The 15,935-nt window shown below is 41.0% G+C and overlaps 1 protein-coding gene across 3 annotated transcripts in view; it reads left to right on the top strand.

Annotated features, from left to right (window-relative positions):
* CMIP (c-Maf inducing protein) overlaps window positions 1-15,935 on the top strand; it is a 137,668-nt gene that overhangs the window by 55,614 nt on the left and 66,119 nt on the right. The gene's annotated exons all lie outside the window — the stretch shown is intronic.

Genomic DNA, 15,935 nt, shown 5'->3' with positions numbered 1-15,935 from the left:
AGGGAGTTGGAACTAGACAGTACTAAGGTCCTTTCCAGCCTAAACCATTCTGTTATTCTGTGATACGGAGTAGTAAAACAAAGTCTGCCTCCAGCCTCTGCTGCTTTGTTGGTGGCAGGAGCTGATATTGCTGATATTGACTTGGTGGGCATGTAGAACACAGCGAACGTCTTGCTGGAGTGGAACTGGTGTGTTGTTGGAGCTGTCTCTGTTGTGTTGTGTGTTGGTACCTGATGGCCTTTGGCTTGCTTGCTTAGGAGGTCAAAAGCAGATGCTGCTGTGAGCACCCAAAGTGTGTAGAGAAATTATCTGACTTGTTTTTCTCCACTCAACATCAGCATTTTCAAGAAAGTGGTTCTGTTTGTGTTACATGTTCTTTACCTAAGCTTTTTTCTCTGTAGCTCAGAGCCTCAAGAACCAAAATATATGTGTTGTCAGAGCCTAATGCCCAGAAAGTCAACATTATGATACCTGCTGTGATTGCTTTTATGGAACACAGCACAAAAAGTTGAGGAATAGCACAAATGAAAGTTAGTGAATCAAAGTGGTAAAGAAAAAATACTACTCCTAGCAATCACTGGTGTCATTTATACAAACGATTTTTCCTTCCTATTGAAAAAGAGAAATAGATGTCAGAATTCAGAAAAAAAAAGCTTTTATTTAACAAAAATAAAGCTACTGTTTAAGTGTTAGTTTTAAATGGGAAGCAAAGCATGAAACCACAGGCTGTTTGTGTGTGCAGAGTGTTGCAAAAGACACAAAAGTGACTGCCAAGCACAGCAAACCCAAGCTTAAGAAGCGAGTGTTCAGAAAGACTGTCCAAAAATGTACAGTGAAATCTGAAAGGTATGCTGTGTTTTTTCCCCCTATTCTTTTTAAGCATGTGGAGAGTAGATGTTAAACTCCCCTTGTGTGTACTTAAGGTCACTATCTCAAGCTTACACCCTCGTGTATGGGCACATTCTGGTTAGAAGTGGAAGCATTCACTGGAATGCACTCAGGGAGCCCAGATCCTCACCGGGTGCTGCTGAAATTCTTGCTGATTTTTAAACAGTTGTTCGTCTGCACACATTAAGTTCTGTAGTTACTTGTCTTTTGACACTGTAGACATCAAACTTCAAAGGTTTGCTTGACTGCCAGATAAAATATTGGCATCCTTTTATTTCTAATAGTCCCTAAAATGAAAGAGTGTTACAGGTTCTGAGCTGTAAGGAGTGAGTCTTGATCACGTTGAAATACAACTGGAATGAGGAATCTTATTTGCTCTTTAAGAATAATTTATGAAGAAGTTGAGTGAAACAGTAGACACAACTCGGGTTTTTTGTTTTGTTGTATAGAAATAATTAGCTCATAATTGAAAAGGGATTCTGCAGACATGTAATTTGTTATTTAGCATAATACAAACACACTGTTTTAACAGAAGAGGATTAAAACATCTAGCAAGGGACTATTTTAAATTCTGCTCTTTGTCACCGTATGGTGGTTTTACTCTTCAGTTTTCTATGAATATGAGTTATGCATGAGTTACAAAGTGCAGTGTTGAAGAATAGGAGCACGAAAGACCTGCCACTGTGTTTGCTAGATGAGTGGTTTCACTTTTTCAGTATTCTTGCCCTGTTCAGGAATTTAAGGCTTATATTTGAACAATGGCCACAGAAAGTTGTTCTAAATTACATTCTTCTGGTAGAAGAGGTCTTGTTGTGTGGTTTTGGTGAATTCTTGCCAATATCTGAGAGGGCATCATTCCTGATCAGTGCTACTGGATTTGCAAATTCACTATTCCATTTGCTGGAGGTGTGTGTTGCTAGAAAAAAGGAGTAACGTGGCAGATGTTTTATTTGGTTTATTTTCATTTGATTGGGGTTTTTGCTCTTTTTGCAGTCTGCTTTCTGATGGCTGGTGCTAAACTCATCTCTCCATACTCATCTCTTAATATTGCATCCGATACAAGAGACTTGTAAATCTGATGGGTTCGCTTGGTAAGGTTTTGTATTTTGTGAATGCAGAATCTTGGTGAGGGCAATAAAGTGACTGTGTGTCCTCAGCCGTGATTGCCATTAGCTTTGGGTTTGGTGCATTATGTAGCACTAATATTAAAAACCAAAACAAAACCACAAAGAAACTTCTATAAGAAAACCCTGTAATATTTCATGGGGTCTTTCTGAGAATTTTTTAAAGCACAGACTTCTTTAGCCAAGGCAATGCTTCTTTTAGAGTTAGTTTTGTCTTGAGCACTCCAGTGAGCAGCTATGATGTTTTCCTTTGTGAAGAGCATTAGACTTGGTTATAGCTCAACACAAAAGTGTCGCCCAAGTCAGCTCCATCCTCAGACTTGTTCAGTCTCAGCCTTCTTAAAGCTGTGCTGAGGGCTGATCTGCTAATTTCTGTCTCCAAATAATGCCAGTGTATATTAATGAATGTCTTTAATTGATTAAAGGGCGATCTCAAGGAGTCCAAACTTCAAGTATAATGATGTGTAAACTGCTGATCCTCTGTGTCTGACTTGGGTAGTGACTGGAGTCATCTCTGGGAGTGGTCTGATAATTTTACATTCAAGATTCCTGTAGGACTGTCATTTCAAAGGTATTTTAATTAGGTGGTATGGAGAGCAATTGTGTGATGTAGGTTATTAGGGAAAAAACAAATCCCATAAAGCTTCAGTCACTGTGAGGTTTCTTTTATTCTCGTAGACCTTCAGCAACTGTGGACTGTATCAGGATGCTCAGAACAGGATTGAATGCTGTTGACAGGACGAGCAAAACCAGCTGTAGCGTTCATCCTGCAGCCACTAGTGAAATGTATGATTTTTTGTGTGTGTGTATGCCTGAAACACTGGTATTTTTGGCAGTAAAAGTGTCATCTTAAGCCCTTCTCATCCAACATTTTAATGGTCTGACATGGCTCATTATGCTTCCTGTCTGGTAATGCTGATGGACAATTCTCATAACAGGCCTTGTCAATAGCTTTGTGTATTTGCTGTGGCAGTGTCGAGAGCCTGTGGTACTCAGTTCTCAGGAAGGACAGTACAGTTGCGATTCCTCTTTGACCTAGTCTGTTTTTTTCCTGATAGGAAAACAAAATGGGTGCAGCATTAGTCAGGAACTGCAGTTTTAACATCTGAGAAGAAACGTTGTGACTTTCTAGTCTGATGTCCTCAAAACCTCATCCAGTGAGTTTTGCATTGACTTGCATTTGGCAATTCACTAGCTTTTCATTCTGTTCACGAAAGAGTAAGGGAATAGATGACGAGGTTAGGAGCTGAAACGCAGTTCTTTATTTGTGTAATGAATGTTGTTGCAACCACTGGTTGCTTGTCTCAGAATGCATTTGCAGGATCTGGACTTCTAAATGAAGTACAGCAACAGTTCCTCTAATGTCTTGCCCTCGCTACTCTTAGTTACTGAAGGACAGAGTTATTTTTCACTCTCTTCTCATGAGTAAAGCCTGTCACAGCTACTGAAATAACTAATTTGGTGCTTCATGATGCAGCCGTCGTTCTTAAAAGTGGCAAGGCTTATATTCATCCTGAAGAGAGTACTTCCTATGAGATGTTGTTGAATCTTGTGTGCATCTGCAGCTGTATATTTAAAGTCGGATATGCCATTTCTAGACTCACAAAGATGTATTTAATCTAGTGCTAGATCACTGCCAGGATTACCTGTGCGGGCTGTGCTTTAAGAGGTGCTGTTAGAGCTCAGTGACATCTCCAGCACGTATGCTGCCACTGAGGCATTCCTGGTGCATCGCTGCCTCTTGCAGGGGTCACAGCAGCAGGCTGGAACATTAAGTTTCCAGCTCTGTGTAATAACCTCCCAAATGAAGGATATATGGAAATTAAGTGAAAATATTGATGAAAATGTTAATGAAAATAGAAGCATAGAGGGGGTGATGACTACATGGATCTTCCTCGTAACTGGGCATGTAGAGACTCTGCTTAGATGAGATAAAAAGAAAATGGGAGACAGGACAAGAATTTCAGAGGTGTGGTTTGTCTGGCACTGGTGTTTGTGGCTGGGCTTGTAATGCTCCGATATGCACAAGATATGCTCATAGGCATTTGCACCTTTGAAAATATGACTCTTTCTTCATACCTAATCCTTACATCATAAGAATGGCTCTGAATGTGCAGTAAAGACTTTGATCTGTACTCTGAGAGAGGTATTGGCAGGGAATTACTGGGATTGGCTGTGGAGGTGTTAGGATGTGGGTCAAAATCAAACTTCATATCAGTACTTTGGATCTGAGTCTGATTTTCTTACTTTGCCAAGAGTGGGATTTGATGTTAAGGTTCTCATCTTAAATCTGAAGCAAAGAATCATATTCCTTAGTTGTTCTCTGAACTTTTGAGTTGGGTTTAGTGATCCAACATATTACAAAACATTGTCATATTTGGAAGTAATCTTCTACAGAGTTCATAGTGTTGAATTTGGGTTTAGTTTCCTTTTCATTCGTTTCCAATGAGAACTGGTAATTTGTTGCAAGGAAGCAGGAATAAAGTCTGATTTGGTGTTCAGATATACGTATTTTTAAATTATGTATTTTTCAGAAAGAGAAAGCAAAAAGGTCTTTCTCAGCAGGGTGCAAGCTAGAGAAAAAGGCAGAGGTTGCTGTATTATGCAAGCTTTCTATTTCCTTTCCAATAACAATACTTCCCTAAAATGCCTTTATAATGTCTAGTTGAAGCCTGCTTATCTCTTGGGCCTTCTTCAGAGGTTAACACGGATGCTGTGCTTTCTATTTAACTTCTTTCTTTGTCTCTGGGGAAATGATTGATAAACAGTCTCTATATTAAGTATTCTTCTTTAAATGTTTCCTACATACATCTGGGAAGATGTATGAATTAAAATGAAGTAGTTATATTCTTGATGCTTAACCTTTCCTACTGAACTCTGCTTTGGTTGTTTTTCTCTGTGTTTGCAAACATAACAGTGCCATGAGATTCTGTTAATGCTGTAAGAACATGTAGCCAAAGTAATTAGAAGGAAGAAAGCCGGTATCAACAGTAAGTTCATACATACATACCCTTTTGTTCAGTCATGGTTACTGAGAGTTGAGTTTATCAAATGAAATGTTAAGGAACTGGAAGAAACAAATCTATTCTGTTCAGTGCAAGTAGCTGGTTGTGCTTTTGGGCTGTCCTATTGTCACTGATGCTCTGCTGTCCAGGGAAGCAGCATAGGTGTGTAACGCAGGACTGGTCTTAGGTCTGCAGAACACCTACCTTGTGGATTAGAGGCAGCAGGGCTCCACCTCCATCACCATTACGCTTTGTGCGGCAGTGGTGAAATACAGATATGTGATGGTATTTGAGGATTTTCATTGCACAGAGGAGGGCAGGAATGGTTATCCTTTTTTTGCATTCCTGCCTTGGGTAAAGCTGATAAAAGCAGAAGTGAGCAAAACCCATTAATGTGAGCTCAGGTATAGAGTTCAAACATATATCTAATTTGGAAGCTTTTGTATTCTGCTAAAACCAAAATGCCACAGGGGGGAAGCAACTCGTGTTTGCATCAATGTTTAGAGGCCACATTGTAACACTCAGTGGTAGCTGTAAGTCCTTGGTGGTTTGGATTAAGATTTACCGTTAAGTGTTCATGTACTAACTAGTACTAACTTTTGGATAGTTTTCCATTGGAAAATCTATGGCTAGATAAACTTTGTGCAAACAGTTCACCAAGGATTGTTCAGATTTCCTTGTTAATAACTGGTTGTTGAGGTCAAAGCTCTGAAATGGTACATTTCTCTTGCCCTTTCCTCCCTAAGTGGAAGACTCAGTCTGCAAAGTTGTTTAAGGTTTATAGAAGCCAGCTATTTCCTTTAGAGATAGTAAATAGATTAATAAAATAATTTTGACAGAGGGCAGGGATGTTGCTGCAGAATTATGCACAGGAAAGCTGACTTGACGATGTAATTGAGCTTGAAAACCAAAATATAATTGCCAAGGGTGGGAGTGAAACCTGCAGACATTGTGCTTATACAACCTGAAGTTCTAGCTTGTCTGAAAGGCTGGAATTATTTTAAAGCAGATTTTGATATGAAGCTGGAAAGGAGTCGGGAAGTCAGCCTCATCTAATGTGAAAAGCTGTTTTGTTGGGAGAGGTTTATTTCACTGAATGTTTAATTCTCAAGTGATACTATATAAGCCATCTCTGTGTTGATATTGTGCAGCATTGTGTATCTATTCTTATGGTCAAGTAAACAGGCAGAGGAAATCCAGAAAGCTGTCTGATCTCTCCCATAGCCTGGGAAGTGCTTGTTGCCTCTCATCTTCAGATGTGTATCATTAGCTGATGGCTGGGTAAGTAGCTGTTTTCCCCCCCAAACTGCATCACCTAGAGACACATCTGCATAAACTGATGTGTTGTGAGCCCCAGCCTGATCTCTTGAAACGGAAGCTGTGAGGACATTTAGCTGTTTCACTGCCCATGTGTGAACCCTGTATCAGAGGATACAGAGGAGATAAGTGTGCCTTGTTGAGGGCTGAATCATCCAATTGGAACAGAAAATATTGTTGGAGGACTCAAGTGGTTTAGGATTCCGAAAAACAGTGCGAAAGAGAAGAGCAGTGCATTAGTATCTGATAAAGTGGAGATGCACCTCTTTAGAGCCACATGCGTTGTGATCCCTGGAGGGACTATTGCAATTCTTTGGAATTCTTCTCCAGCCTTTCAGGAGCCACACAGATAAAAGGGTTTGCCAGTTTCACAGTGCAAGATTGCAGGGTTGCTGTCACTTTGGAAGCTCTTTGCTTTTCAGAGGATGTGTGGTGGGATGGTGATAATGGCACCTTTCATAAGCAGGTGCTTATGCTTCACTTCAGGCACTCATATTTACCTATCTTGAAAAACAACTTACTAGGCTAGTAATTGTATTGGAACAAAATGTTTTCTATTTGGGTATGCCAGTTTCATAACCACTTCATTCTTTGTGAGCACAGTGCCTTTATGGTTTTAATGAAATACTCAATTTTTTAAACCAAAGAGTACCACTTTCTGTACTTCAGTGTATCCTTCTGCATAGTAGTGGAGCTTACAAAGGTAATTTAGGTTCTAACTGGTGCTCTGTGTTCTCTCCATTATGCATTTACCAGTCAAGTGACACTTTTCTCAAATATTTACTCTGATATTTCACTGCAGTTGCCCTCTCCTTCTCCATTCCCCTTCCATCTCCCTTCCATCGAGGTATCACACATACTTCAGTTACCCTCTATTTAAATAGCAACACTCCCTCCCAGTACAAACACTGGGTCAGTCATTAAACAATGAGGAAGACCAGTGCTGGAGGAGGTTATGGGTAGGGCCAGGAGTGTGCAAGCACAGTTCTGCAAAAGACTTCCTGCTGACAAGAGGGACACTTTCCGTTAGTGTCAGAGTGTCATTGTGTGATGCTGAAGGAGAGACAGAATCAAGAGGGAATCACGGCAGCAGATGTCAGAGCTGGATCTCACTTAAAGCTCTGTAGGACCATCCAAATTAGTGTTGATGATAAGACATGTGAAGCAGAATATTGGCACTTTAACTGTGTTTTCTCACCTCGGCCCATAGCAGAAGGTGATTCCAAGTGGCTGTGACTCATCCTGAGGAGGTCACTGGGGTTTTTTGCCTAATAACAGCAGGAGTTTAGTGAGACTATCATTAACAGACAAAAAGCTTTTTTGAAGGCTCAGCTACACGTCCTTTCTTCTAACTAATGTACACCAGGGAGCTGTATTAATATTTTGCTGGGAACTCAAGACCTACTTGTCTTTTCTCCAAAAAAGGTCAGAATAGAACATTCCCTGTTGGGAATTCAGAAGCGTAGTTGGGTTACTGCATTCCCTATGCTGTTCTTGTTCATCGGATTGAGATTGGATGTGGCATTCTGCAAATTAAAAATGAATTAAATAAAAGGAAAAAATTGTTTATGGAAACCATTTGACTCTTACAGCGTCTAGGGTTTTCATGGCTCTGCAGGTAAAAGGTATGGGCGTGATAAGTGAATACTTGTTTAAACAAAAAACTCAATATATATCATATTTATGCTATGTTTAGTTTTGCAACGATTTCATTTCCAGATCTTGCAAAGAAAATGTAGTAAGAAATGAGCTGGTGTGTGCATTAAAAAGGTGATGAGAACTGTCAGTATCGCAGAGACCATGAGTCTGATTTTGTATTTCTAAAGGGCATGGGGTCATACATAGCTCAGCTTCTTCCCAGTTCTGTACTTTATACTTGGATCACCTTTCAGGTTAAACTTCATATGCACAGGTGACAGAGGTGAATATATTTCTTCCCTTGCAGCTGCCTTCAGCCCTCTTGCTTTGTAAAACCCTGCATTTTTCCATGGGAGGTGCAGATCCCTGCACAGCATATGTGACCCTACTGATAACAGATGTGGTTTCCTTCTTAACCTTCTGTTGACCTATGAGAGATAATGAGAGACAGGCCTTCAGAGATCTGTAAACCAGAAGTAAAAGCTGCTGTAAGTGCAAGGACAGTATGCAGCAGGACCAAGCTACTGCAATTACCTAAATGAGTTCTGAGAAACACAGCTGGACAGCAGTCTCCTGCTTGTGGTACATGTCAGTTTGTCCACATTTCCAGTTATTTAGCATGCTGATTATTTTCCATGTGACAGATTTTATTTGGAATCTGGGGAGATGTGATCAGTGTGCTTAAGCATCTGAAGGGAGGGTGTCAAGAGGTTGGGGCCAGTCTCTTCTTAGTGGTGCCAAGCATTAGGACCAGAGGCAATGGGCATAAACTAGGTTCCACCTGAACATGAGGAAGAACTTTACTGTGAGGGTGACTGAGCATTGGAATAGGTTGCTCAGAGAGGTTGTTGAGTCTCATTGCCTGGAGAGGTTCAAGAGCCATCTGGACACAATCCTGAGTCATGTTGTTAAGGGTGACCTGACTTGAGTAGGGAGCTTGGACTTCCTGACCTCTGATGGACCCTTCCAACCTCAACCATTATGCAATTCTGTGAAGGCAGCTTTCATTTCCAGCTCTCAGGGCCGCCCCTGTGAAAGTACTCGTTAAAGGGTGGCATTTTAGTATAGCATACATTATGTCTGTCTGTGTGGTGTGAAATCCTTACACACAACCCTTTCTGCTCTGGTTTATCAGCATTTGATGCATTTCATGGCATGTGATATGGCTGGTTTATTGAAAGGGAATTGAAAATAGAGAGCAGCCTTGACTAAAGAACAGTTTGTGGATGTGGTTTTGTTTTCTGTCACATCATCGTTGCTATGGTGACTTAGCAAAGATCTGTTTAGCAGTCAGTAGATGTTTCGTGTTCTGGGCAAAAGTTAGGGATTTTATAATATTCCTCTGTCAGTCATTTCAGAGAAGTACATGTGTGTATAGTCTTAGGCAGTAAGTCCCTGCTGCTCTTGTTACTTATTGCTGCTTCTGAAGAAAGTGTGTACCTACTGTATTTTGGCTCGTGGAGTCCCTTCCTTCCTGAATTAATTTAAAAGATGGATAAGTAACCTACCTGTCTCATCAAGGTTAACAAGTATTTCTTCCCCAGAGGGGATGTCGTGTAGTGCAGTGATAGACACAAAGGGATGGAGAGCATGAACCCTGCTAAGGAATGGTCCTTATGGTCATGCAGTTTTGGAGGAGGAGGAGGATGCTTTTGGAGCTGATTCATAGTTGGAGTCAGGAAGTCTGAGCTCTTTCCCACATCCCTCAGGCTTCTCATGTCACCTAGGGCATGATCAAGAGGATGATGCAGCTGCAACCTTAACTGAGGTTTTCTTCCTCTGGGTTGGTGAGGGGATAGGAATTCTTCTGTTCGAGTTCCTGTGTTCACTGGGAGGGGTTGAGGGCTGCAGCTCATGTTTTTATCAGCATGTTTGCAGTGCGTGCTTGGGGAATTGCTGCCTCAAGCAGAGGCTCTCCACCTTGGCAGGCAAGTTGGGCCAGTGCCTGAAAGTCTCTTGTATGGCAGGTTGTGTCAAACACAGCTCCCTCCTCTTCCTGCTCCTGATCACTGGTCTGGGAGCAGCCTTCCTGCCCATTGACAGTAACCTGGTCGATTTGGCCCCCATCTTGATGGTGAGCTGGGGTCAGCCTCCATCTCTGCACTGGGTGCACCTTGCAGCACATTCTCATCCCTGCCAGCAGAGGCTTGAAAGTGGGAGGCAAGGTTTCCCGTATAGGTTTGACCTCAGAGAGAGGTTTTTGGACATCAGCACTGCAACTGATAAAGTGTTCAGTGCTCCTGGAAGTCCCAGTGAGATTCCTTTTGTCATGCAGAGGTAGCCAGAGAGAAGGGATTGATTTCTTATGGGCTGCTTAATGGGATCATCTTGATGATGAGCATCTTCAGGAAGTCAAGATACATGTTTTATTTAACACCAGAAATTAAAATAGCTCCATGGGTAAAATAAACTGAACACTCAGAAGCGCCCCTTCAGCTGGCTTTGACAATAGAAGAGAAGGATTTCCTAATTAAAATGAAACAAAACAAAACCCCAATGAAAACTATATGCATTTCAGCTAAATAATGACATTTTCCGTATGTCATGGTACATATCCCATAATATGACATTATTTTCCCTTCCTTCTTCTTAATGATGAACTTCTGTGCTTTAAACTTATTTTAGATCTGAATCAATTTGAAGTCCTTCCCTCTGCTGGTGTCTGCTGTGCCGATTTCACAGATTTTATAGCTCGTATGTCTTAATGTTGAGACCAGAGTTTTTTTTTTTATCAGCTATTTGAGGAACAGTTTTGGCCTGTCCATTTTCTGTAGCTCCACAGTATTGGTAATTCAGGACCACTGCAGATTAGAAGGGTTTTTTTTTTTGCCCTGCACAATTTGGGGTAGTCTGTTTCTTACTAGTAGCTCTTACATTTTTATCAGTTTGGTAAAGTTAGTTAATGCAACAGCCTCTGGTCTTACTTCGCTTAAATATTTAGAGGAATGAGTTTTATGAGTATTTTTGCGACAAAGCTAGATTTGGTCGAATTTCTCTTGAATTTCTGAACTGGATTCCCAGCTGGTATAAATCAGTGAAGTTCCACCGAAGCCTCTTGCATGATCAGCACAGGTGGGGATCTGGCTTTTCTCAATTAAGTTGTGTCACAAGCTACTTTGCGCTGAGCATATGACAGTTGCTGATGTATTTTTGTGTAGAAGAATATGGGATATATTTCTACTATCTTTTATCTGTGTGTAGCCATAAAGACAGGTGTGTGTGTACATGTGTACAGACACATACAGGCATGGATGTTTGTAGACACAGTCACTGCACACAAACAAATGTCGTAGGAAAACCACTCCCTCTTTTTCCTGTCATTAATTATGCACTAGTACATTGCAGGCTGCAACTAACATGGATGGGCAGAGCCTGGAGATTTGGGCTTCTGTGTCCGAATTTGTTTCTGTGCATCAAAAAGCTCCGAAACCAACCAGAACCCCACCAAGCGGCGCTACCAAACTTGGAAGCACTTGGGAGCACAGCAGCTCCAAGCAGAAATAATTCAGGTTCGCCCCATGGAGAGATCCGTTCTCCACAGTTTCCCTGGATTAAGCATCTGTTTCACCTAATGTAGTCATACTCACAATGAATAGAGCAAATGAGGTTTGCTGTGCTTCAGCACATGAAATCTCCTACGTATTGTGTGGAGTGGGAAGGGAATGGTGATGATGGGCAGGCTGGGGGTCTAGGAAGTGTGATGGATTAGATGCAGTGTTGTTCCAAGGAAGCTCAGAAATTCCTTTGTGCAGCTTTGGGGCAGAGTTGGGTGTCTCCCAGCCATTAGTCTTTCAGCCTTTTTTCTTATCACATCAATCTCTGGGAGATTAACGTTGACTTTACACTCTTTCAAGTCATTCTGACAAGTGTGCATGGCAGTAAATTCTTCCATATCAAGAGTGAGACAAATTGTGCTGCGCTGCATGTTATGGCGTAGTATTACTAATTGTTTAACTTGATAAATGTTGCCTGGTAGGTTATGGAGTTAATGAACAAAGATGTTAATTGCCCTTATCTGAACTAGCTGTGTTTGCAGGGGCTTCGTCTGGAGCCATGGATGTCTCTTAACAGAGATTTATTTGAAATTGCCCATTGTTTTCAGCAGTTTCAGAGTCCATTGCCCTTCATTGTGCTGACTGAATAGTCTCCACCCCCGTCAAAGTTTTGAGACCAATCAGCTCTTCGTACATGCTCTTCATCAGGACTGAATCTTATTTAGGTATGGAAAACTTCTATGTAATACAATATGCTCATCATCCTGGGCTACAGCAGCGTGGCTCATTCTTAAGAGCAGCCGAGGAAGAAATAAGCACCTGTCAGTAGAAGAACAAGGGTCTGGAATAGCCCCATTTTCCCCCACCATCTGGAGTATTTAATTGGGAAAATCATTCTTCATTGTTGCTGTGTTGGTGGGAGTTGTCAGACTAAATATGTTTTAATGCAAATAACCATCTATGCTTGTAGAATCCATCTTTCCTAGATACTTTCTTTGGAAAATACACAGCTGAGGATTTAGTGCATTATTATATGAGTAAGTGCATACAAGCCCTGTATTAACAATAGACATCATGTTTATTCTTTCCCTTTTAGAATTTCCCATGAAAGCAAGTAGGCAGATTTTTGCATTATTGAGTAGTCTGCTGCTGCTGACTTTTTCCCAGAAACACTAAGGGAAAACTATCCTTTCGTGTGAGCCCACATGTTCTTGAAGTTTTGGGAGCACTGGATTCCCCTAAGATTTGATTTATAGTAGGTTTTGGTTTGTGACTATTCTGGTACAAAGTTGTTTCAAATCTGTATGATTAATAAATCTTTATGGAACTGAAGAAAGACAAAGTTCTCACTGAGGTTAAAACATACCTGATTTCCCAACGGAGAAGTTGCATGTTTCGTTAGGAGGCTAAAGGCTAATGTGAGGAGAAAAATGTTTCCTTGACTTAGGGTTTTTGTTTGTTGTAATAAATTTCATTTTCATTTATGAGTCTCTTGCAGAACATGTTCAACAGCAAACAGCCAGAAGTTAAAACTGCAACTGTAAATCTGTAAGCTGACATATGTAGATACTCCAGCCAAAGTTTCCAAAGTCAGGATTAATTTTGTAGAGTGAATGAGAACAGTGCATTATCTTGTTTCATTTGATAAATTTCAGACTTTGCCAAGAAAGATAAATATCTATTCAAAACTGACAGCTATAAAAATAAAAATTATTATCTTTTTTGAATAAAGGCATTTTCAGGAGAACTTGATGTATTACCGCTGAAAGATGCAGTGGCTTTTGACTGTCTCATATCATTAATTAGACTGAAATATTCAGGTCCTCACTGCTCGCTCCCTTCCCACTGCTGCCCCCTAATTTATGTTAGCATACTAGTTTCTGGTTCCCATTGGAACTGGGGCCCGAGGAGCTCAAGTAATCTGTCAAAAGCTGAATGGGGGTTCCCTGATGTACCTGATGCCGCAGCCAGGCAAATACTTGTGTGGGCAGAGAGAAGTGGCTGCATGGAGTTGGGAATGCTGCTTAAGACTAGTATTGATGCCGGATGCTTTGTGGTGACCCACTGAGGATCTGTCTCATTTTTGGTGTTCTCAAGTCTCTGAATCCACATTTCTGGTCTTGTGTTTTGTTTTAATTTCAATTTCCCATGGAGCAACCTGGGGGTGAGGATGAAGCTCTGGGGGGATGTGTGTGCAAGCAGGACCAACAGGAATATGAGAAGGTCCAGCACTTGCACTGCTTATTTATCGACCACAATGATTCACCGTGAGCTACGTTTGCATACCTGAATGTCAAAATAGCCTGTGTTTTAAGAGGAGCCAGTGACTCAGGCTGTGGTTTTACCTCAGGCCATTTCCTGATAAATGGCTGAACTGTGCTTGGTCTTGAGAAAACACAGCTGGGGAACACCGCTCTGTCCTGCCTCCATATGTGTGCAGCAGTTAGGGAAAGGACACTGTTGTGTGGGGCTGACCTTCACCTCCTTGGTGCTGTGGTCTCTCTGTGAGGACCACCATGGCTCTGTGGGGACAGGGAGGTCTCAGGTCTGAGGGCAGCTGTTTCAGCTCTGTACAACTCTGGTGTGTGTGATTGTCAGTGTTTGACACCATCTAGAGGAGGAGCCTTCAAGGAGCTCCACGCAGTGATAAATCACTTTGCTTTAGACTCTTGATTGCAATACCGAGGTGAAGCTGCCTATAGCTGCTGTTTTCAGAATTGAAAACACTTCCTAGAACATGGTATTTCTAATGAAAACAGAAATAGTGCATATGACGGTGCTTATAGCGATTGAAGTAGAGTTGAGCTATTAATTTTTGGAATAAGATGTCAAACAACTTTATTAAAGCTTTGCGCATGTTATGGCTAGATGAAAGGTATGGAAGTGGAATCATATGAATGCCGTATCAACTACCCCATTGGCATAATGCTTTTATTTGGAGAGATGGACCACCTGTGTAATTCCATGTAGTCTTCCCACCCTTTGCTAACTGCAGAACTCTGTTTCTCCATTCCCCTTAATGAAAAGGACTGTCCTCTGAGCAAGAGGTTTATGCCTGGGATGAAATAACTTGTGTATGGCTGTGATTGAACTGGATCAGTTGTCCTTACTGCTGTTTAAATGGATGGTTTAAGGTATAGAAGAGGCTTCTCTTGGGAACAGATTCTGTGAGAATTCTTCAGATCCTCTTTGAAGTTAATGGAAGGTATTAAGGGCAGTCAGCACCTTAAGAGAGAAATTTAAATTGCTTTGATTCATTTCATTCCATATTTGCGTAGGCTGGTTCTGGATTTCTCCCTTCTCCAGTTTTTCAGAGCATGTTTTTGATAACTTTTCCTCCTGAGCATACTAGATTTTATGCTGGCTGTTTTCATATTTTCCCTGAGTGTTATAATGCTGATTACCAAAGGATCTTGGGCCTTTGGCTTCCTGTGAAAACGAGATAATTACTCTCCAGTAGGCAGTGCATGACGTAGAGTATCAGCGTTAAGCCACTGGGATTCCAGTCACTAGTGTAGAACAATATTGTGGGTAAATGAATAAGCAGAAGTTTATCATACTTCCTGCATAACAAGGTTTTCGTTAAAGAGACAGTGAATGTTGTTTTCGGTGAGGGCTAGTGTAGAACGAACACCGCCACTACAAACATTACTGAGAAAGGTATTAAAGTTCAGTTCCCTGCCTTGCTGGGGTTTTCTTACTGAAAAAAAACAACTGACTTTGTGTAGCAGCAAAGGTGGATGACAGGCCCTCCACTGCATTTTGGCAGATGACGTTATGGCCTTGTGAACATGTATGAAGTGTATAACTTCAAAGTACGATTCCCAGATGCACCACCTACTTAACTTATGGAAGAAAACCGTACCAATTAGAAGCAGAGACGTTCTAAATGCAACTTGCTTGTTTCACACTCGCCCCCAGGAATCCTGTGTTGTGATTTTAAAGAGTTGGCCCCGTTTGACCCTGAAATAGATGTGGTTTCTCCCTTGCCTTCTTTATTTCAAGGCTGTCGGTTAAAAATACTAATGTATTGGGCACAGTGGGAGTAAGTTTGAGAAGTTTAACTTATATGTAAACTAGTAATAGTGAGAAAATAATTCATAAACGTGATGAGCTTTGTTCTTTTTCAAGTCATGTCCAATGCAAAGGGTTTCCACATTGTGGGATTAATCATTTTTTGTAAAAAAAGAGTGTCTCTGCCATAGCAATACTGATGAGTTTGCTTATGCTGTAGCAAAGCGACATAAATGACATCTTTGAGGACCTCTGGTAAATACATTACTTAAGCAACATGAAGACTTGCGTAAAGTATGGTGTGTGTACGCATACTCAATAGATATACAGCTATATCTCTATGTACTTACGTTTAGGACATAAGTTTACATATGTTTGTGTACATTTATATTTCAGGTTATCTCAGAGATAGTTGTACTTCTGTAATGACTAAGAATTTAGGGGGTACTAATAAA

This window comes from Pezoporus flaviventris, unplaced genomic scaffold (genome assembly GCF_033815535.1).
Source record: "Pezoporus flaviventris isolate CSIRO_AGI_PZ_B2104156 unplaced genomic scaffold, CSIRO_AGI_Pfla_v1 ptg000082l, whole genome shotgun sequence".
NCBI lineage: Eukaryota > Metazoa > Chordata > Aves > Psittaciformes > Psittacidae > Pezoporus > Pezoporus flaviventris.
The sequence above is the reverse complement of the archived record's forward strand: the minus strand, read 5'-3'. Positions and strand labels throughout refer to the sequence as shown.